This window comes from Oncorhynchus mykiss, chromosome 18 (assembly GCF_057628025.1).
Source record: "Oncorhynchus mykiss isolate SJ-2025 chromosome 18, ASM5762802v1, whole genome shotgun sequence".
NCBI lineage: Eukaryota > Metazoa > Chordata > Actinopteri > Salmoniformes > Salmonidae > Oncorhynchus > Oncorhynchus mykiss.
Window position 1 is genome coordinate 47,373,103 of NC_143039.1, and position 22,165 is coordinate 47,395,267.

Here is a 22,165-nt window from a genome sequence, read left to right on the forward strand (position 1 = left end):
GGTAAGTCATTGAGAAAAGATAGTTCTGTATGAGAAATCAGATTATCTCTAGGGACAGTCAAGACAGAACAACGTTGTTGTGGACGGAATTGCAGAATCTCCACACGAGACCTGGTCGGAGTCTGAGGGCAAAGTGAGGGAAATGGTCTCGGAGAAACGGAAGATTGAGGTGGAACGCGCTCACAGGACTCGAAAACTCACCAATGGCCCAGGTGAAAGGCCCAGTCCAATAGTGGTCAAGTTCCTGAGGTTCAAGGACAAGGTACTGTAGCGGTTCCGGAAGAGCCAAGAACTTGAGAGGAAGGTACAACTTCCTCAACGAGGACTATCCTGAAGCTGTGCGTCAGAAGAGGAAAAAACTTATCCCAGCCATGAAAGCTGCCAGATCGCATAGGGACATTGCTTACATCTGCTATGACATGCTTATTTTTCACCCTCCCTCCCAAAAGCCTGGAAGGGATGAGAGAGCCAAGCCTGTGGATTCGTAGCTTCAACCCCACAGCACACACACACACTTACACACACCAACTGATTAATGGACTGCTGAATGTATCTATTTTTCTTTGGCTTTGTTTGCGATTTCCCATATTATGTTTATCTCTGTTAAGCTACCCAGGAAAGGGCTACAAATGGCCTATAGTAATATATGCAGCCTTAGAAATAAGGTTCATGAAATCAATAACTTGCTAACATCAGATAAGGTTCATATACTAGCCATTTCCGAGACTCACTTAGATAATTCATTTGATGATACAGCAGTAGCAATACAAGGATATAACATCTATAGAAGAGACATGAATGCTTATGGGGGAGGTGTTGCTGTATATATTTAGAGCCATATCCCTGTAATGATTAGAGAAAACATTATTTCAAGTGTTATTGAAGTGTTGTGGTTGCAGGTTCACCTGGCACATCTAAAAACATTTATTTTGGGGTGTTGTTATAGGCTACCAAGTGCTAACAGTCAGTATCTAAATAATAGGTGTGAAATGCTTGAAAGTGTATGTGATGTAAACAGAGAGGTATACTTTCTAAGGGACCTGGTTTTCATCAAGCTTTCCGCTCAAGAGGAAGTTTCTCACTGTAACCATTTCCTGTAATCTGGATCAGGTTATTAATCAACCTACCAGGGTGTTTACAAACACTACAGGAACAAGGTCATCCACATGTATTGATCACATTTTTACTAATACTGTAGAACTTTGTTCTAAAGCTGTATCCATACCCATTGGATGCATTTATCACAATATAGTGGCCAGCTATATCCAGGAATGACAAAGTTCCAAAAGCTGGGCCTAAAATAGTGTATAAGAGGCAATTGAACTGATTCCAGAGGCTGTTCCAAAACACCACCGGCGGAAAAGAGGTACTCGGAGTAGAGTTTTAGTCCGACTCAGGTGGCGCACATAACCCCCACCGCTTCCGAGTATATTACTCGCTAATGTTCAGTCTCTGGAAAATAAAGTTGATGAGCTAAGGGAGAGGATTTCCTTCCAGAGAGACATCAGGGATTGTAACATAATCTGTTTCAAGAAAACATGGCTCTCTCGGGATATACTGTCTGAGTCCGTTCAGCCAGTTGGGTTCTCAGTTTATTGCGCAGACAATAATAATTATTGAGTTTATCAGGAAGTGTTGTAGGAGATGTTGTACCCACTGTGACTATTAAAACCTACCCTAACCAGAAACCGTGGATAGATGGCAGCATTCACGCAAAACTTAAAGCGCAAACCATCGCATTTAACCATGGCAAGGTGACTGTGAATATGACCTAATACAAACAATGTAGTTATTCCTGCCGTAAGGCAATCAAACAGGCAAAATGTCAGTATAGAGACAAATGGAGTCGTAATCCAACGACTCAGACACGAGACGTATGTGGCAGGGTTTACAGACAATCACGGACTACAAATGGAAAACCAGCCACGTCACGGACACCGACGTCTTGCTTCCGGACAATCAAAAAAACCTTTGTTGGCCCCCTTTGAGGATAACACACAACCCACTACCAAGGACTGTGGGCTCTCCTTCTCCGTGGCCGACGTGAGTAAGATGTTTAAGTGTGTTAACCCTCGCAAGGCTGCCGGCCCAGATGGCATCCTTAGCCGCGACCTCAGAGCATGTGTGGACCAGCTGGCTGGTGTGTTTACGGACATATTTAATCTCTCCCTATTCTAGTCTGTTGTCCCCACGTGCTTCAAGATGTCCACCATTGTTCCTGTACCCAAGAAAGCGAAGGTCACTGAACTAAATGATTATCACCCCGTAGCACTCTCTTCTGTCATCCTGAAGTGCTTTGAGAGACTAATCAAGGATCATATCACCTCTACCTTGCCCGAAACCCATTTCAATTTGCTTACCGTCCCAATAGATCCACAGATGACGCAATCGCCATCGCACTGCACACTGCTCTATCCCATCTGGACAAGAGAAATATCTACGTAAGAATGCTGTTCATTGACTATTGCTCAGCTTTCAGCACCATAGTACCTTCCAAGCTCATCATTAAGCTCGAGGCCATGGGTCTGAACCCCGCCCTGTACAACTGGGTCCTGGACTTCCTGATTGGCCGCCCCCAGGTGTTGAAGGAAGGAAACAACACCTCCACTTCGCTGATCCTCAACACTGGCGCCCCACAAGGATGCACGCTCAGCCCCCTCCTGTACTCCCTGTTCACCCATGACTGCGTGGCCATGCACGCCTCCAACTCAATCATCAAGTTTGCAGACGACACAACAGTAGTAGGTCTGATTACCAACAATGACGAGACAGCCTACAGGGAAGAGGTGAGGGCCCTGGGATAGTGATGAAGAAGGTGCAACAGCTCCTCTTGAACCTCGGGAGGCTGAAGAAATGTGGCTTGGCACCTAAAACCCTCACAAACTTTTACAGATGCACATTTGAGAGCATCCTGTCAGGCTGTATCACTGCCTGGTATGGCAACCGTCCGCAACCACAGGGTTAGGGTTAGCACCCGATGTCACAGGAAGGCCAAAAGATCATCAAGGACAGCAACCACCCGAGCCACTACCTCTTCACCCCGCTATTATCCAGAAGGCGAGGTCAGTACAGGTGCATCAAAGCTGGGGCAGAGACTGAAAAACAGCTTCTATCTCAAGGCCATCAGACTGTTAAATAGCCATCAGTAACACCTCAGAGGCTGCTGCCCTATATACATAGACTTAAAATCACAGGCCACTTTAATAATGTTTACAGATTGTGCATTACTCATCTCATATGTATATACTGTATTCTATTCTACTGTAGCTTAGTCTATGCCGCTCTGACATTGCTCGTCCAAATATTTATATATTCTTAATTTCATTCCTTTACTTAGATTGTGTGTATTGTTAGATATTACTTGTTAGACAGTACTGCACTGTTGGAGCTATAAACACAAACATTTCACTGCACCCGCAATAACATCTGCTAAACACTTGTATGTGACCAATAAAATTTGATTTGAAACTGACTGTTAGAACTGTTAAGGCTCCATGGATTGATGAGAAATTTGAAAAACTGTATGGTTGAAAGAGATGGGGCAGAAGGAGCGACTACTTAGTCTGGCTGCACATCTGACTGGCTGACTCACCATGAATTTAGAAATGATGAGACGAAACAACAAAAAGAAGATGATACTGTATTATGAAGCCAAGATCAATTATATAAATAATGATGGAAAAAAATAGACAGAAAGACAAATTAAACTCCATCTTTCCTCGAGTCAGATGGCTTATTCATCACCAAACCATTTGATGTTTCCAATTATTTTAATGATTACTTCATTGACAAAGTGGGCAAACTTAGGCAGGAAATGCCAACAATGAACAGTGAGCCATCATACTCATGCATAAAAAATTTAGAATGAAACAAAAGTTTGATGTTTGTAAAGTTAGTGAGAGAGAGGTGGAAAAATTATTGTTATCGACCAATAATGACAAACCTCCTGGCATTGATAACTTAGAGGGAAAGCTACTGAGGATGGAAGCTGACTATAGCCACTCCTATCTGTCATATCTCGGAGGGAAGCAAAAGTAATTTCGCTACCCAAGAGTGGTAAAGCGGCCTTTACTGGCTCTAACAGCAGACCTATCAGCTTGCTGCCAGCTCTTGACAAACTGTTGGAAAAATGGTGTTTGACCAAATACAATGCTATTTCTGTGTAAACAAATGAACAATAGACTTTCACCATGCTTATAGAGAAGGTATCTCAACATGTACTTCACTAACACAAATTACTGAGGATTGGTTGAAGGAAATTGATAATAGGAAGATTGTGCGAGGTGTTCTGTTAGATTTCAGTGAAACCTTTGATATTATTCACCATAACCTGTTGTTGAGGAAACATACAGTATGTGTTATGGCTTTTCAACCGTATATACTTATCTAATAGAACTCAGAAGGTTTTCTTTAATGGAAGCTTCGCTAATGTCAAACATGTGAAGTGTGGTGTACCGGAAGGCAGCTCTCTAAGCCCTCTTTTAATATCTTTACCAATGACCGGCCACTAGCATTAAACAAAGTATATTGTCCATGTATGCTGATGATTCAACCATATACGCATCAGCAACCACAGCTAATGAAGTCACTGAAACCCTTAACAAAGAGTTGCATTCTGTTTTGGATTGGGTGGCCAGTAATACTCTGGTCCTGATTATTAAGTATTGTATTGTATTTGGTACAAATAATTTCCTAAGTTTTAGCTGAATCTGGCAATGAATGGTGTGGTTGTTGAACAAGGTGAGGAGACTAAATGACTTGGTGTTACCTTAGATTTTAAACTGTCATGGTCATAACATATCGATTCAATGGTTGTAAAGCTGGGGAGAGGTCTGTCTGTAATAAAGAGCTTTTTTGACACCACACTCCAACAAGCAAGTCCTGCAGGCTCTAGTTTTGTCTTATCTTCATTATTGTCCAGTCATATGGTCAAGTGCTGCAAAGAAAGTCCTAGTTAAGCTGGAGCTGGCCCAGAACAGAGCAGCACGTTGTAATCAGAGGGCTAATATAAATACTACGCATGACAGTCTCTCTTGGCTGAGAGTTGAGGAACGACTGACTTGCATCACTTCTTGTTTCTATAACAGACATTAACGTGTTGAAAATTCCAAATTGTTTACATAGTCAACTTACACACAGCACTGACTCACACACTTACCCCACCAGACATGCCACCAGGGGTCTTTTCATGGTCCCCGGGTCCAGAACAAATTCAAGTAAAGAACAGTATTATACAGAGCCATGAGTGCATCCTTCCGTCTTATATAGTGCAAGTGAACAGCAAACCTGGTTTCAAAAAACAAATAAAGCAACACCTCACCGCACAAACCGTCTCCCTCATGTGACCTATTTGTATTTGTTGTGTATACGTAACGACATGTATGCGTAACTGATAAATGCACACACACACACACACACACACACGTACGTTAATGTTTTTAAATGTATGTAAATATGTGTCGGACTCCATTGGCGTCCTTATCCTTATCAGACCTGGGTTCAAATAGGGTATTTCATTACTTTTAAATACATTTGGAAGTAAGTATTAAGATATTTTGTATTTGAAAAGACAGTTGAATATTGGAAAGTATTTGAAAATACTCAAATACAATAATTCAGATACACTCCCATGCATTTAGCCCAGGAATTTGAAAGTTGTATTTGAAATAAGTATTTGAAAAGGCTTTCAAATACTGTAGTAAGCTATTCATAAGAAGTTGTCACGACTTCTCCCGAAGTCGAAGCCTCTCCTTGTTTGACTGGTGCGCGTCAGGTTATTGTGCCCATACTTTGTATTTCTTATGCCGTTGGTTTTACTATTAAACTGCTCCGGCTATTATCAAGTTCTGCTTTCCTGCGTCTGACTTCCCTGCCACCAGATTCGCACCCCTTACAAAAGTAGTTGATTCAGGCCACATTATTCGAAAATACTCAAATACACAGAAAATAAGTATTTAAAAAAACACATACTCAAATAAACTTGTATTTTAACCCAAGTTTGGTCCTTATTGATAAGCCATTTATTTGGCATGTATTTGATGCATAGCTCATCTCTCTTCCATATGCACAGAGTCTGGCTGGACAAATATGCCGGACAAAAATACATTAGCTTGAAGGCATTGGCCGTGCTCCAATAGTTTAAAACAGCTCTCTTTACTCATCATGTTCTTTCATGAACTCAGGTCTCACAGTGCCTCATACTTGAGCACAATATGGTGTAAGAAGCCTGTCTGTTACCTTCACCAACCAGTGGTCCTAAAGTAAAGCCGACAAGCAAAAGGAGTCGTTAAATCTATTGGGAGATGGCCATTGATTTTCTTCTCCAGTTCTTTTGGCCCATAGAGATGAATGCCTTCCCAAGGCCAGTAATGATGAGTGTGGGACGGCCTGGCAGAGCCTTGGGAAATCCGTTCGGAATTGAAGAGTCCAAGGCCCTTCCAGCTGACCGATAACAAAGGCAAAGAGCTAATCCAATCAAATCCAATTTTATTTGTCACATGTACCGATTTGCCACCACTTCAGCCGATCTGACATTTTTTTCTTGCAACTGTACCCAATGATTTATGGAAACTTACTCGACCGGTCGATGTCCTCATCGTGGGTTTACAGACGTGTTTTTAATACGTTTTATGAACACATTTGATTAGAATACTTGTGAAATGCACATGGCTATATTTGGCAACAGGTTTATTTTCCCCTCGTCTCCAACCCCAGTCAATGCGTTGAACGGATGTGGGTGGAGCAGGATAGCTCAGACCTGCGAGTGCCTTTTGAATGTTTGAGTCACAAGCGCCAAATAAAACGGGTGTTGACTTTACCGTAAGAATAAAATAAAACACACAAGAATGGAGCTAATTACAGTACCAGTACCAGATCAATGTGCAGAGGTACGAGGTATTTGAGGTAGATATGTACATGAAGGCAGGGTAAAGTGACTAGGCACCAAGATAGATAATAATAATAAGAGTAAAATAAGGAACAGAGTAGCAGCAGCAAATGATAAGTGTAAAAGTGTGTGTGTGTGTATGATTGTGTGTTTGGGTTGTGGCGATATGTGTGTGTGTATGCATGTGTAGTGTATGTGAATGTGTGTGTGGGTTTTGTGTGGGTGTCAATGTAGCGTGTGTGAGTGTGTATATTTAGTCTAGTGAGTGTACATAGAATCAGTGCAAGATAGTGTCAGGTCAGACAGTTCAGGTACCATTCCTTTACTATTTAGCAGACTATTTAGCAGTCTTATGGCTTGGGGGTAGAAGCTGTCTCGGAGCCTGTTGGTGAACTGTCTATGGCTTTGGTGGCTGGAGTCTTTAACACATTTTCATGCCTTCTTCTGACACCACCTGATATAGAGATCCTGGATGGCAGAGAGCTCAGCCCCAGTGATGCACTGGGCTGTTCGCACCACCCTCTGTAGCGCTTTGCAGGCATGGGCGGTGCATTTGCCATACCGAGTGGGGATGCAGCCCATCAAGATGCTCTAAATGGTTCAGCTGTAAAACATTTTGAGGATACGAGTGCACATGCCAACTCTTTTCCGCCTCCTGAGGGGGACGAGGCACTGCCGTGCCCTTTTCATGACTGTGCAGGTGTGTGTGGATGCCAAGGAACTTGAAGCTCTCGACCCACTCCACAATAGCTACATCAGTGTGTATGGGGAGTGCTCTCCCCTCTTTCTCCTATAATCCACAATTACGTAGCTCCTTGGTTTTACTGACATTTAGGAGGAGGTTGTTGTTCTAGGTACCAAACTGCTAAGTCTCAGACATCCCTGTAGGCTGACTCATCGCCGTATACCGGCGTGTTGTCAGAAAACTTGATGATGGTGTTGGAGTCGTAAGTGGCCACGCAGTCGTGGGTGAACAGGGAATAAAAGAGGGGACTAAGCACACACCCCTGAAGGGCTCCCGTGTTGAGAGTCAGCATGGTGGAGGTGTTGTTGCCTACCCTCACCACATCGGGCTGGCTCATCAGGAAGTCCAGAATTTCTGTCCCAGGGACCCTAGCTTGGTGATGAGCTTGGAGACTATGGTGTTTTTAACGCTGAGGTGTAGTCTATGAACAGAATTCTCCGATAATTATTTCCCCTCTTGTCCAGGTGGGAGAGAGCAGTGTGAAGTACAATTGAGATTGTGTCACCTGTGGAGACAGTATGCGAATTGGAGTGGGTCTAGGGTGTCTGAGATGATATTGTCCTCTTGCATGTTTGATGTCACGGAGGTTGTAGCAGGCTTTTTTGTATGCATCCATGTCCGTGTCCCGTTCCTTGGAAAAGGTAACTCTAGCCTTTAGCCCAGCGCGGATATTGCCTGTAATGCATGGTTTTTGCTTTGGATACATTCTTATAGTCACTGTGGGGATTACATTGTCAATGCACTTATTGATGAAGCCTATGACTGTTGTGGTCAATGCTATCGGATTAATCCTGGAACATAGCCCAGTCTGTACAGTACCACCAAAATAGTCTTGTAGCCTCGCTTCTCCTTAATCCAACCACTTCCGTATTGAGTGCATTACTGGTACTTCCTGTTTGAGCTTTTGCGTGTAAACAGGAAGCGGGAGAATGGAGTCATGGTCAGATTTGCCAAATAAGGGGAGAGGGAAGACCTAGTAAGCGTTTCTTTCGGTAGATTAAAAGAGGTCTAGAGTTTTAGCGTCCATAGTTGTGTTGGCTTGTAGACAGCTGTGATAATTACGGATGAGAACTCTCTTGATAGATAAGTGTCTACAACCTACCATGAGGTTTTCCTATATCAGATGAGCAAAAGCTCGAGATTCCCTTCATACTTGAAGCAGCCCACCAGTTGTTATTTATAAAAAAAACACACTCCCCCTCCTTTTTGACTTCCCCGAAGCCGCTGTATGATCCTGAAGCTGCATGGACAATCCACCGAGTACCACGTGCATAGTGCCATCCTCCAGCCACGTTTCAGTAAGACCTATAATATTGCAGCTCTTAAAGTCTTTCTGATACGAGACTCTCGAACGAAGCTCATCCATCTTATTCTCCAGTGACCGGACATTTGCTTATAAAACAGATAGGAGCGCCGTTCGGTTTCCTCTTCGCCTCAATTTCACCAGGACTACATCTTGTCTCCCGTCTCTACGCATGCACCGTTTTAGTACCCAGTGGAACAAAGAAATAGGGTCCGGTATGAACAGTGGAACAGCTGAGTCGGAGTTGAAGTCTTATTTGAAGTCGAAATTGAGGTTAGTAACTGTCATCTGTGGTGGCGATGTCATTACTGAAACGGTCTGTAGCCGCCAAACGGCAACCCTTCTTAGTTAGTAGAGACCTTGTCAGTAGAACAGAGTTTGTGGACGAACAAACATCTGTTTGGAGGTGAACACTGATGTCATTAGCTAGCTGGTTAGCCATTATACCTTGTGGGTGAACTGTCCCTTGTCAGTGAATGTCAGAGCTGTTTACTAAGTAATGGCCTTGCTACAACATTGAGACATTGATGCTTGGCCAATGCTGATGGGAGGACCCTGTGAAGGCTACCTGCACCACTTTTGCACACTCACGATTAGGCTTTTGTTGTCACTGAATATTACTGGAATCAGAAGTAAGTGAATAGCTGTTTTTTGTATGATTCCCTAATAAAGCTTGACATTTTTCTATACCTACAAAGGTAACTATGACAACTGTTCTATTCCAAATGTGGTTTATTTATTCTACCAATCCTTTTGATTGATTCATTCCACTCTACAGCACCCAACACACAGGTAAACTAAGAAAAATCTGGATATTTTACACAAAGATGTGACAATTGCAGATCAGCAATCTTTTCAACAATAATCAACCACATAACCAGGCACTGACTGAACCGCAACCTTCCCAAACAAAGTCCTTGACAAAGCTGCACATCTCAAAATATGAATACGCTGGTTTATTGTCAATTTGCTCTGGGTAATACCATTTAAATATGAGGAATGACTCATTTTAATACACATTTCACCCCTTACTGTGAAAAGACTAATTGTAGTCTTTTCGAATCCATCTCTTAAAGGCCCAGTGCAGACAAAAATGTGATTTCCTGTGTTTTACATATATTTCCACACTATGAGGTTGGAATAATACTTTGAAATTGTAAAAATGATGATAATGCCCTTTTAGTGTAAGAGCGGTTTGAAAAGACCGCCTGAAAATTCACCCTGTTTTGGGTGGGGTGGAGTTTTGGCCTGCCTGGTGACATCACTAGGCGATGAATAAGTTGATAGACCAAGAGAGTTCCAAACCTGTCTGCCAATAACAGCTTGTTTTCAGTTTTACCCTCCCCACTCAGACCACTCCCAGACAGTCCTAGCAAAATTCTTGCTTGAGAAATCACAGTAACGTGCTTAATTTATTATCCCAGAAATTATTTGATATTGAGATAAAAACGGCTGCATTGGGCCTTTAAACTTTTTGTCGCTAGCCCATTCTGAAGAAAATGCCAAAGGATGATCTTTGATGCGTAAATTATTACATGAAATAGGTAGTTCTACCTCATTGTCTGTAAGAGAGGTCAGGAGGATTTCAAAATTCCAAAAGGTGTCAACAAAGATGGACTGCGCAGCAATAGAAGAGGACACCATGGGAATGCGTTTTTAGTCCTCACTCTCTCGATTTGACTGCAATGCTGACATCCCAGCACATAGGAAGGCTCTAGAACTCTATATTTGTCACTTCTGCCACTGGCCGACTGGGACATCCTTTACTGCCGACATCAACTATGTGACAAATTGCTAACAAAATGGAACGATCCGATCCACCAATAGCATGGTGACAAAACCCAGCTGAGGCTGTCCCACGAGGACATGCTTTGACCCAAACTCCTGTCCTTTTCCACTGTCCTCCGCCTTCCATACAGCTGGACAGTGCTTCTTCGTGTGTGTGTGTGCGCATCTGTGCGTGTGTGTGTTTCTAGTGGCAGTGTGTGCAGCATGTGCTAAGCTGTGTGGCTGCAGAGCCTGACAAGCCAGCAACGTGCCACAGTAGAAGCAGCGCCCCGCTCCAGCGAGCGGCATTGACTAAGCAGCTCAGCTCAGAGACATGAGTTCAGTGCTGCACACACTCCAAGCCAAGGTGCTCATCAGCTGATGTAAGGCCACCAGGCCTATAATCACTCTAACTAATCATAACCTACTATCTTACTTCCTATGACTGATATCGGCTCTCAGCGCCCTCGCAGAAGTGTCTGTGATGTGTATTTCTATCTGGCTGCGAATGTGGACCCCTTTGTCTCCTGTGAGATGGTACTTAGAAAGTGTTGCCAAGGTTGAGAAGAATAGAGGACTTCAATTCAATTGTTTTTGGAGGAAAACATCATTGATGCCCATTCAAATGATAATTCCTAGCGACACACAATCTGGAATTTGAATATCGTTCATATACATACTTGACTTATACCCACTGCTAATCAATTGGAAACATAGACGTGTTGTATAACATTGGACATGTAGGCTGCATTGTGGTTCATCCTTCATTTTCACGAACATGCATCGGTAGATGAATCCAGATAGATCTGACATGTATCATTATGAATTCATCAACATAGAGTGGTGTTCTGTGTGACTGACAGAAATCCTCACCAATTTTAACAAAACAATCTGATCGCTAACATGAATCACCATAACGGAATGATTACGTGTCCAAGTTCATGCAGCTGTTGTTAATCAACATAAAGCCATTTGATTTCTGATGACTGATATTCCCCACACATCAAAAGATGACCTCAAAAACATACATTCTGAAACGTCAACTCCGTAGCGCCAACTCCGTAGCGCCAACTCCGTAGCGCCAACTCCGTAGCGTCAAACTGCATAATATCAACTCTGAAACCAGAATAATGGATGATAGATTGACAATTCTTATTCAATTCTCAAGCTATAGCACAAACTCCCTGACTTTTCCGGGTAAGAGTTTTGTCTGGGGTGAAAAAAGAGGCCATTTCCATCTAAGCGATTAACTGTAAAAGGGAGTGATTTTCCTCCATCTAGTTCAAGCAGAATATCAATATAGCTTTCGAATTATCGACAAGGCCCAGTGTGTGGCCTGGACAGTGATAGAGGAGGTCTTAGCACTCTACAATATACAGAGCTCTGCAGAGCTAAGAGGTGTCAGTGGAGTTGGACTGAAAGAGCACAAAGAAAAATGATCTTAATCATAACATATCCCACGGTTACTTATTGGCAGAAATAGCGTCCTTGGTGCTTCTCGGAAATGCCGTCGGTGCAGATTGTCCATCTATCTATAGGCCTTGGATGTGGTGGAATTACATTCGGTGGGCCCATCAATTACTATCCCAGGGTTAATACAATGTATGGTGTGAGTATAGTTCTGCTGCCACGTGGACTATTTAGCATGTCATGTTTTTTTACATTTGGATGTTATGCACACTCTGTATGATAAGATGTTTTTCTAGTGAAGGTGGAGTGGTAAACACTTAGTACACATCATGTAAAGTGTAGGTCTTGCTTTGGCATACACAGTACATCAAAAGCCACATACACACCAGGGTTGGGATCTACTCGAATTGAAGGCAGTCAATTCAGGAAGTAAACAACAATTACAATTCAATAAACCAAAAAAAAGGGCATTTATTTTCAACAACTTCTCAATAAAGTGAAAAGTAGTTGTTTCAAATGTTTTTAATTTTCTGAATTTTAAATTCAAATCACTTCCCGAATTGACTGCCATCAATTCGAAATGAGCCCAATCCTGATACACACACACACAATTCAATTTTGGACAGTAGTTACACCTAATGGAAACAGGTTATTTTTTACATTAAATGATTGACACAGATCTACTTAATTTAATTGTGTTATTGAAACACTATGGAATTAAGAGATAATAATTAGAAATGATTACCTCAGATTGACAAAATCTATTCAGGCAATCATGTTGACCTAATTAGAAGTACCTCCCAAATGAAACAATTGTGTCAGTTTAAGCTCTGAGTTGCATTCATCCTAACTGCTAAATTAAAAAAAAGCATTTATTAACTTTTTTTTAAATCAACAACAAACAAAGATTTAAGTAGGGAGCTTTGCACTCCCATCTGCTTCTTGCTCATCCATGAGCTTTTCTACCAGCTCCTAAACCAACAGGGTTGAAGGTACAGCGTATCAACCAACATACCAGTTTAAAGGGATACTTCAGGATTTTGGCAATTCCATTTATCTGCTTCCCAAGAGTCAGATTATCTCGTGCAAACCATTTTTATGTCTCTGTGTCCAGTGAAGGAAGTTAGCTCTAGTTTCACAGGTCAATGCTAATTAGTGTTAGCACAATGACTTGTAACCTATGGGTATCTGCTTGCATGCAAAATCCCGAAGTATCGCTTTAACTACAACAACATTCTCAGTAATGGTTACATAAACGTTTTACTTTGTACATGTGATTGTTTATCTAACTTGGTTGAATGCACTGACTGAAGTCACTCTCGATAAAAGTGTCTGCTTAATGACCAAAATGTAAATGTAAATGTACAAATGTCTGATTGCAAAGCATGCTGGGTATTAGTCTAATGAGGTCTGTCCCCCAAAAAAGAAAAACTCTGTGACCAAACGAAATTTGATCAGTTCATTTCTACATGAATGAATCTGGTGCACATCAAGTCCCACCGAGTTAAGTAAATTCTAAAAGAGACGATTACATTCCGCCAGAAAACATGAATTGATTGTGTAATGTTCACAAAATATGATAAGAGCAAAACTTAAGGGCAGCCAAAATATTTTTGGGGAGTGCAGACTGAAAGCTTGTAAATCAACACATTCCATCAAACACATATAAAAGGAAAAAACGAACACACACATAATTAACACAAGCACATTGCAGAGAAGACACAACCATACCTGTATAATTAAGCAATAAGGCCCAAAGGGGTGTGGTATATGGCCAATATACCACGGCTAAGGGCTCTTCTTAAGCGTGACTCAACGCAGTGTGCTAGGACACAGCCCTTAGCCGTGGTATATTGGCCATTTATCACAAACCCCCGAGTTGCCTTATTGCTATTATAAACTGGTTACCAACCTAAATAGAGCAGTAAAAATATATGTTTTGTCATACCTGTGGTATACGGTCTGATATACCACAGCATTCAGCCAATCAGCATTCAGGGCTCAAACCACCCAGTTTATAATTATCTACAATCATGCACAAAGTACCTCAGGTGCATCATTCATCATCAACACTACTGCCTTCCTCACATGTAAATACATCTCACACACATACACAAAAAAAACACACACACACACACACACCGACTAAACCGGTCTACCCTTTACTAGAGAGCATTACTTACTACAAGCTCGTCACTATAATCAAACGAAGGGAGAGACGCCTTAACAGGAGGCAAGGTACCTGTAGAGTAGACACACAATGGCGCACTCACACACCAACTGAGAGGGGAGAGCGAGAGGAAAGAGAGGTATACTCACAGAATGAATCAGACGACACCAGGAGCCGATATCAAAAGATTCCCGCGGATGCAAGCCGGCTTAGTCCCGGCGGGGAGTGGGATGCCCCCACGGATAAAAGGAATGGAGCGAGAGGAGTAAGATCCGAGAGGAGCGGAGGGAGGGGAGGAAGAGAAAGGAGTTGGGGGGTGTCGTGAGGGACTGGGTCTCTGGGCTTTGGGAGGGTTTTCTGTTTCTTTTCACCAAGTAGTCTATTCTTTTTGATATGGTGATACGGTGTATTACGGGGGAAACCTATATAGGAGTAATGTCCAACCCCTGGGTTTGTTCTTTAATAGGAAATGATTCCCTCAGGGTGCAAAAGGATGCATTTTCTACAGGAGTGAAAAATATCCAACAGCAGTGGGGAAAGGGGATTTAGACGGAGGTGAAGGTGAAGTATCTAGCTTTCTGCCCTGGTGGAGCGATGAACAGACGGCAGAATGAACGAGTGTGTGCTGTTAACAAATAAAAGAGCCGGGAGGAAAAAAGAACGTTCTGTTTCAATTGGAAAAAAATAACTCTTTCATTCTCCCGCCTTCCCTTGCGGCGAACGGGGCGAACAGTCCTCAAAAGGGATCTCGTTCCGAGATGAAAAGAAAAAAACTAAATTAAAGAGGAAGGCGATAATGACATCTGTCTGTGGCACCTGTACCCCTCTCTCTTTCGGGTTCCCTCTCTCTTCCTCTCTCTGTCTATATCTATCCCACTTGACTGGCAAGATTAAGGCATATAATGCAATTCTCTTAATTGGCCCCGGTTGTGGCGACAGTACAATCATTCAGAAGCACTCGTTTTTGCTCTCTCTCTTTCACTCCCCCACCCCCCTCTCTCTTTTTGTTCTCTTACACTCTCCCCTTCGCCTGACGAATAGCGAGGAAGGCAGTGCAGAGAATGCCAATGACACTGGGTGGGTGTCAGTCTAAAGGTTGGGATCCCACCGTTACCCCACTATCTGACTGAAATGGCCCCCTGATCCTTACCCAGACCCCCCACTCTATCCATCCCCCTGCTCAACCATCCCTACGGATTCTCTCCTTTCTCTCCCCTCTCCTCTATAATCGGGCTTCTGAAAATGTCAGCCGGCCTCTCTCTCACTTTTCTCTTTTAGACACTCCACACCTGTTCCCCCGCTTGACACTCTTGGTTAATCTCTCTCTTTCTACCTCTCCCTTCCTTATCTACACCTTTTGTTGTTGTTGTAATTGGTTTGTTTCAGGTGTACTTCTCACCGGGAGGGCGGAAGATTTTCACGCAGTCTCTTAGAGTAAGCCAAACATAATTAGGCTACTCAAAAGCATACGTGAAATGATGGGAATATGAAAGAGATGGGCAGATAATAACCTAGTTGCAATTTCAAACGATCGCTCAGTTCTGGGTTGTGAGAGTGAATCCACTGCTTTGTAGATCACAGAAGGATACAAAGAGTGTTTATGTTGAAACAAGATTATCTGGAACTAAAGGATTTTCGGAATCCAATACATTACTGTACTTCCTACATGACAGCCGCATCACCTCGTGTGAGACATCTTGGCAGGAAATTCACGGGTACCAATGGTTTTCCTGTCTTTTAGTTCTCACATCCACTTGTCATCATACATAAAAAATTACCCAAATCCGCTCGTCACTCAACGTGGCAGCAAAACACTGAGGCTGTGAACGGAACGGGTTGCCATGGCACCACCGAAAGGAAGCAAGCTTGATGCAAAGTCTTTAGGTGTGAAGGATGCGGGGTACTCTAGAGGTTATCACACAGAAGAGTGGCCCCATGGAGGGAAGTGTGGTCCTTGTCAGGGCAGGAAATGGACGCCAGGTGAAAAGGTCTCCAGGAGTGATTCGGGATCTGTAGTGAAAGAGAGAAAAAGAGAAAGAGAGAGAGACAGAGAGAGAGAGACAGAGAGAGAGACAGAGTGCGTTTCAGCATTTCAACATCATACTGTATTGTATACCCAGTCATTATTCACCATCTCCCAGAAAATGCACTGTAAAAAGGCCGCATTTTATGTGACTTATTCCATTTATTTGTCAGGGGGCCGTGTTCAATTACAACATCAATTTCATAAGAAATGTATAGCAGGCACAGCCACCTTTGTAGTTATGCAAACTATCATTGTTCATCCAATTTTAAATGTGTGGTTCCGCTGACTTGAATCATACTTTGTTTTTGAGGTAAACAACACTATTTGTTCAACTCGGGAATGAATGTTAGTATAACATTATATGTCTCATGCAGTTTACAGCAGGTATAAAGGGTGCGTTGAAGCGCTTTTGGGCTAACTCCCTCAACAACGCAGAACATTAGTCAGTAACAATAATATCAATAACAAGTCAAGAACAACAAGCAATAGGAGCAATATGAGACGTAGTATGCATAGTACTTACTACACGGTCATAATGGACTGTACTTACAAATATTGTAGAAAAAGCAGCATTGACTGTGTGTATGCCTGTGTGTGAGTTTTGAGTGCGTGTGGCTGGGTTTGTGTGTAAGGGTTGGATGTGCGGGTCGTCGGTGGAAATAGACTCTAAAGGGCAGATAGTCTCTGAGATGAAACTAGTCTCTAAGGTGCAGTTCTGTGCAGGGAGGCAGCTAGAGTTAGCTGTTCAGCAGTCAGATGGGTCTAGTGGTAGTAGAATCCTCGTAGCCTGCTGGTCCGAGACTGTGTACCAGGTGGCAACAGTGTGAACACGCCGTGGCTCAGGTGACTGGGGACTTGCAGGGGCTTGCTTCCATTCAACCACAAGAGCATTCACGAGGTCGGGGCACTGATGTCGGGCGATTAGGCCTGGATCGCAGTCGGTGTTCCAATTCATCCCAAAGGTGTTCGATGGGGTTGAGGTCAGGGCTCTGTGCAGGCCAGTCAAGTTCTTCCACATGGATCTCGACAAACCATTTCTGTATGAACCTTGCTTTGTGCACGGGGGCATTGTCATGCTGAAACAGGAAAGGGCCTTCTCCAAACTGTTGCCACAAAGTTGGAAGCACAGAATCGTCTAGAATGTCATTGCATGCTGTAGTGTTAAGATTTCTCCTCACTGGAACTAAGGGGCCTAGCCCAAACCATGAAATACAGCCCCAGACCATTATTCCTCCTCCACCAAACTTTACAGTTGACACTATGCATTCGGGCAGGTTCTCCTGGCAGCCGCCAAACCCAGATTCGTCCGTCGGACTGCCAGATGGTGAAGCGTGATTCATCACTCCAGAGAATGTGTTTCCACTCCTCCAGAGTCCAATGGCGGTGAGCTTTACACCCCCCCCCCCCCCCCCCCAGTCGACGGTTGGCATTGCACATGGTGATCTTAGGCTTGTGAGCGGCTGCTCAGTCATGGAAACCCATTTCATGAAGCTCTCAAGAAAAAGCTATTGTGCTGACATTGCAACCGAGGACAGACGATTTTTACCCGCTACACGTTTCAGCACTCTGCGGTCCCGTTCTGTGTGCTTGTGTGGCCTATCACTTCGCAGCTGAGCCAGTGTTGCTCCTAGACATTTGCACTTCACAATAACGGCACTTACAGTTGATGGGGGCAGCTCGAGCAGGGCAGAAATTTGACTAATTGACTTGTTTGACTACTTGACAGGGCGGCAGGTAGCCTAGTGGTTAGAGCGTTGGCCTAGTAACCGAAAGGTTGCAAGATCGACTCCTCTGAGCAGACGAAGTTCCTAGGCTGTCACTGTTCCTAGGCCGTCATTGAAAATAAGAATTTGTTCTTAACTGACTTGCCTAGTTAAATCAAAAATGGTTGGAAAGGTGGAATCTCTTAACGGTGCCACGTTGAAAGTCACTGAGCTCTTCTATAAGGCCAACCGTCAGCAACGGGTGTGGCTGAAATAGCAGAATCAAGGGCGTGTCCACATACTTTTGTACATATAGCGAATGCTCTTCTAAGTAAGTGCTTACACAGACAAGGAGGACTCTATGGTATCTTCCCTGTAACATCAACATTTACACTCTGTACTTAAAAGGCCGCACTGCTTCAAACGTACGCTGTCTCAATGTTTCCTCACTGTTGCCATGACATTAGCAGCGCGGTCATATCATATACATTACCACCAAGGGCGTTCATTTCAGAAAATGCAGAGGCTGTTCAAAAAGGAGGGGGGGGGAATGTGTTTGAAGGTGTAGCCACAGCGGTGGACATTGGAGATTCTACCATTCTACCAACATTTTGACTAACATTTGCCTAACGCTAGCGCCCTTTACGTAACGCCATCAGTGGCAGCGGGAGCCGAACGCGCACAGCTTGCACGCCTTAGCGGGGGACGGCGGTCAAGTGGCCTCTTGTGTTCCGCATGTAGCTACCAACTAGCAACTACAGTCTGATTTAGCACTTAGCAAATGGAGCTACCCGGCTTCACTGCAACACTCCAGCCGAAAGTGCATCTGCAGAGCACAACAGCTCGCATGTAGCTATTGTGAGCGAATTCTTTGTGTGGATGCTTCCAACTCCTGGGAGACAGATAGATAGATGTTTGAATGTGTGAGAACTGAAAGTGTGTGTGTGGTGTGTACGGTGAGTAGGAGTTTGGAGTTCATGTGGCGTGACGGCGAATGGTGATGGCAGGCAAATTAGCTGGATGGAGAGGTCACAGGCGGAGGATGCCCCTAATAGCATATCTCAGATCAACATTTCCTTATCCCTGCCCTGACCGTAAACCTCTCAGAGATTAAACATAAACTGTCCCTGGATCTGTGCTTAGGGGCAACTTTCCAGTGGGAAAGATACAGGTTCAACTGCGGCAGGGTAGCCTAGTGGTTAGAGCGTTGGACTAGTAACCAAAAGGTTGCAAGATTGGATCCCCCGAGCTGACAAGGTAAAAATCTGTCGTTCTGCCCCTGAACAAGTTAACCCACTGTTCCTAGGCCATCATTGAAAATAAGAATATGTTCTTAACTGACTTGCCGAGTTAAATAAAGGTAAAAAAAATGTCACAAGCCTTTTAAAAATGAGTAATGTCTCCTAAGCATCTCTGTTTACATCATCTGGGTTATGTATTGAGGCCTAGACAAAATAAGTGCTGGTTTGCTCTGATATCATCTCCAATATTTCAATGTAATTTAGGACTTCTGTTTCCAAACCCATGAGTCATTGTTTGTAAATCACAGTTCTCTCTCATTTGTGTCATTATTCGTTAGGCTTCACGTTGTTTTAGTCACAGGGTCATCTTTGTGTCTTCATACGGTAAAGCACCATTTACGTCTCAGAATGGAGAAACCTGTGGTACAGCCAGATGGCAAAGCAGTAGGTGTGTGTGTCTGTACCCCTTTCTGCATCATGGTTGTAGGCATCTTGATAAAGAATGTGTGTCAGGGTGTGTGTGTGTGTGTGTGTGTGTGTGTGTGCGTGCGTGCGTGCGTGCGAACGAACGTAAGTCTGTGTATGTGCACGAGAACTCAACACATCCCCCCTGAGGTGTAGCTATAGCGTTATTGAACAGACACTGGTTTGTCATTGCTGTGTTCTATTCCAGAACGTCGCCTGCAGCCTGCGGGACAACAGGACCCTGCCTCCCGCTATTTAGACCCGCTGCAGCAACCCAACGGAGGCACACAGAGTGATGGTGATCTCAGTAACAGAACACAGCTTGTGCTATTATGACCCCGTCACCCCGAGTGCCATCTAGTGTTAGCATTAGCGTACAGCCATTACAGTCCTTATGGCTTTTCAGACACTGACCAAAAATATGAGTCTATGGAGCTGAGATGATGCTGGTGGTTAGTGGTTTGGGGGTAATCATGGAGGTTGAGTAGGGGTGAGGGAACTTGGGGGGTGAAGAAGGGAGTGGGATTATGTGGAGAAATAGGAATTCCGGGGGTGGGGAGTTCGCTGTGAGTGGCGGTTTTTGACCGGTTGAACGTCGGTTGACATCCAGGCTCGTTCATACAGTATGTATGCACCCTCGATGGGTGGCTGGGTGGGTGATGGCGGGAATGAGTGACGAAAGAAACGAGGGAAAGAGGGGAGCGAAAGACAGAGGGGGGGCGATAAAATGGCTGATGGATGACCATAGTCGATATAGGAAGGGGGGGGGGGGGTTGATTGATGGAGAACAATGGACAAATAACGACCAGCGAGATAAAGATGTAACAGAAATAAGAACGGGGATGAGAGAGAGGGAGGAGGAGGAGATGAGGGGGAGAAGGGGGAGAAAAGAGGAGAGGGAAAAACCCACACTCACCCATCTCAGTCCCCTTTCCATGGGCGAACGAACGGTTAGCCCCTGCTAGATCAGCAGTTAGCGGTTGCCACAGAGAGCGAGTGAGGGAGCCCTCAGCCAAATGCCAAATGGACGGCTATTACCAGCGTGTGTGCCAGCAACGGGAAAAAGAGAGCGAAAGGAGAGAATGGGAGGAGGAGGAAGGGGGGGAAACGAGGGAGAAAGCCGAGGAGAGGAGCAGAGGAGAGACGAGCAGAGTTGCGCGTTGCAGGCGCAATAGAGACACTATGACCCTATCAGGTCTGTGTCCTTTAAGCATTCCCCGAATCCCCCAAAATCCGTCCTGTCCAAATACCCTTTTACGAACAGAACGACAGATCACTTTCTGTCCATGAAGCCAATCACAGCTCCAGACTCTATTGACAGGTAGACGGATACACACACTCAAATAAAATGCAGAGCAAACGCTGTCGCAATGACACCCCGGTTACGGCTCCACAGGCTGTCACAAGAAGATGACAGGAATCGACCCCCTCCTCTCTGGGCTTCTGTGGTGCTCCTTTTCTTCATAAAGACCAGTCCATTTGGAGATGAGTGAAAGCTGTGTAACTGTTCCCCTGTTCTTTTTGACTCCTCTTTTTTCTATCTAACGCCTCTTGTCCTGCTGTCCCTCAGTATTGGGCTCGCTGTATTTCCTGTGGGGCTAGCGAAGGAACGGACTGCATTCAGCACTACCAGCAAGCTCCTTGCTCTCTCTCTCTCTCTTCATTGTACCTCCATACCTCTTCAGCTCTCTCCAGTCCAATCGTCTCTCTCTCTCTCTCACTCTCTCTCTCGCTCTCTCTCTCTCTCTCTCTCTCTCTCTCTCTCAAAAGATAAATATCAACTGGCTGCCACCCTTTCATCCCCTACTGTCAATCAAGGACACAACATAAAATAAACATCAGCCCGCCTCTCTCTCATGGGCGCACAAACACACACACGCTAAAACACACACACTAAAACACAGACAGACACACAGGCATATAGTAACATACGCGCACAGTACAAAATCAAATCACATTGTATTGGTCACATACACATGGTTAGCAGATGTTAATGCAAGTGTAGCAAAATGCTTGTGCTTCTAGTTACGACAATGTAGTAATAACCAACAAGTAATCTAACAATTCCACAACAACTACCTTATACACACAAATGTAAAGGGATGAATGAGAATACGTACATATAAATACATGGATGAGCGATGGCCGTGCGGCATAGGCCAGATGCAGTAGATGGTGTAGAATACAGTATATAGATAAGAGATGAGATGAGTAATGTAGGATGTGTAAACATTAATTTCAGAACCTTGTGGTCATTTTTCAAAACTCTAGACACAAAACTCAAAACTGTCATCACTTGAAAAACAGGCTGTCCCATGTTCAAAACATTGCACAGTGCATTCATATCTTTAAAGAAACCTTGCACTTGCAGAATCATTGGTTCTAATAACTAATTTATCATGAAATACCATAGGAAACATTCATTTAGATCACCCACACACAATATACC

The 22,165-nt window shown here is 43.9% G+C and overlaps 1 protein-coding gene across 6 annotated transcripts in view; it reads right to left on the reverse strand.

Annotated features, from left to right (window-relative positions):
- LOC110496815 (glutamate receptor ionotropic, kainate 5) overlaps positions 1–21,684 on the reverse strand; it is a 101,704-nt gene extending 80,020 nt beyond the window's left edge. For all 6 annotated transcript variants that reach the window (XM_090208629.1, XM_036952753.2, XM_036952758.2 and 3 more), the window contains exons 1-2: positions 20,633–21,684; positions 14,431–16,291 (exon numbers count right to left, since the gene is read on the reverse strand). The gene's annotated coding sequence lies outside the window, so the exon portion shown is untranslated. The remainder of the gene's footprint in view (positions 1–14,430; positions 16,292–20,632) is intronic.
- Positions 21,685–22,165: the final 481 nt, after the last annotated feature.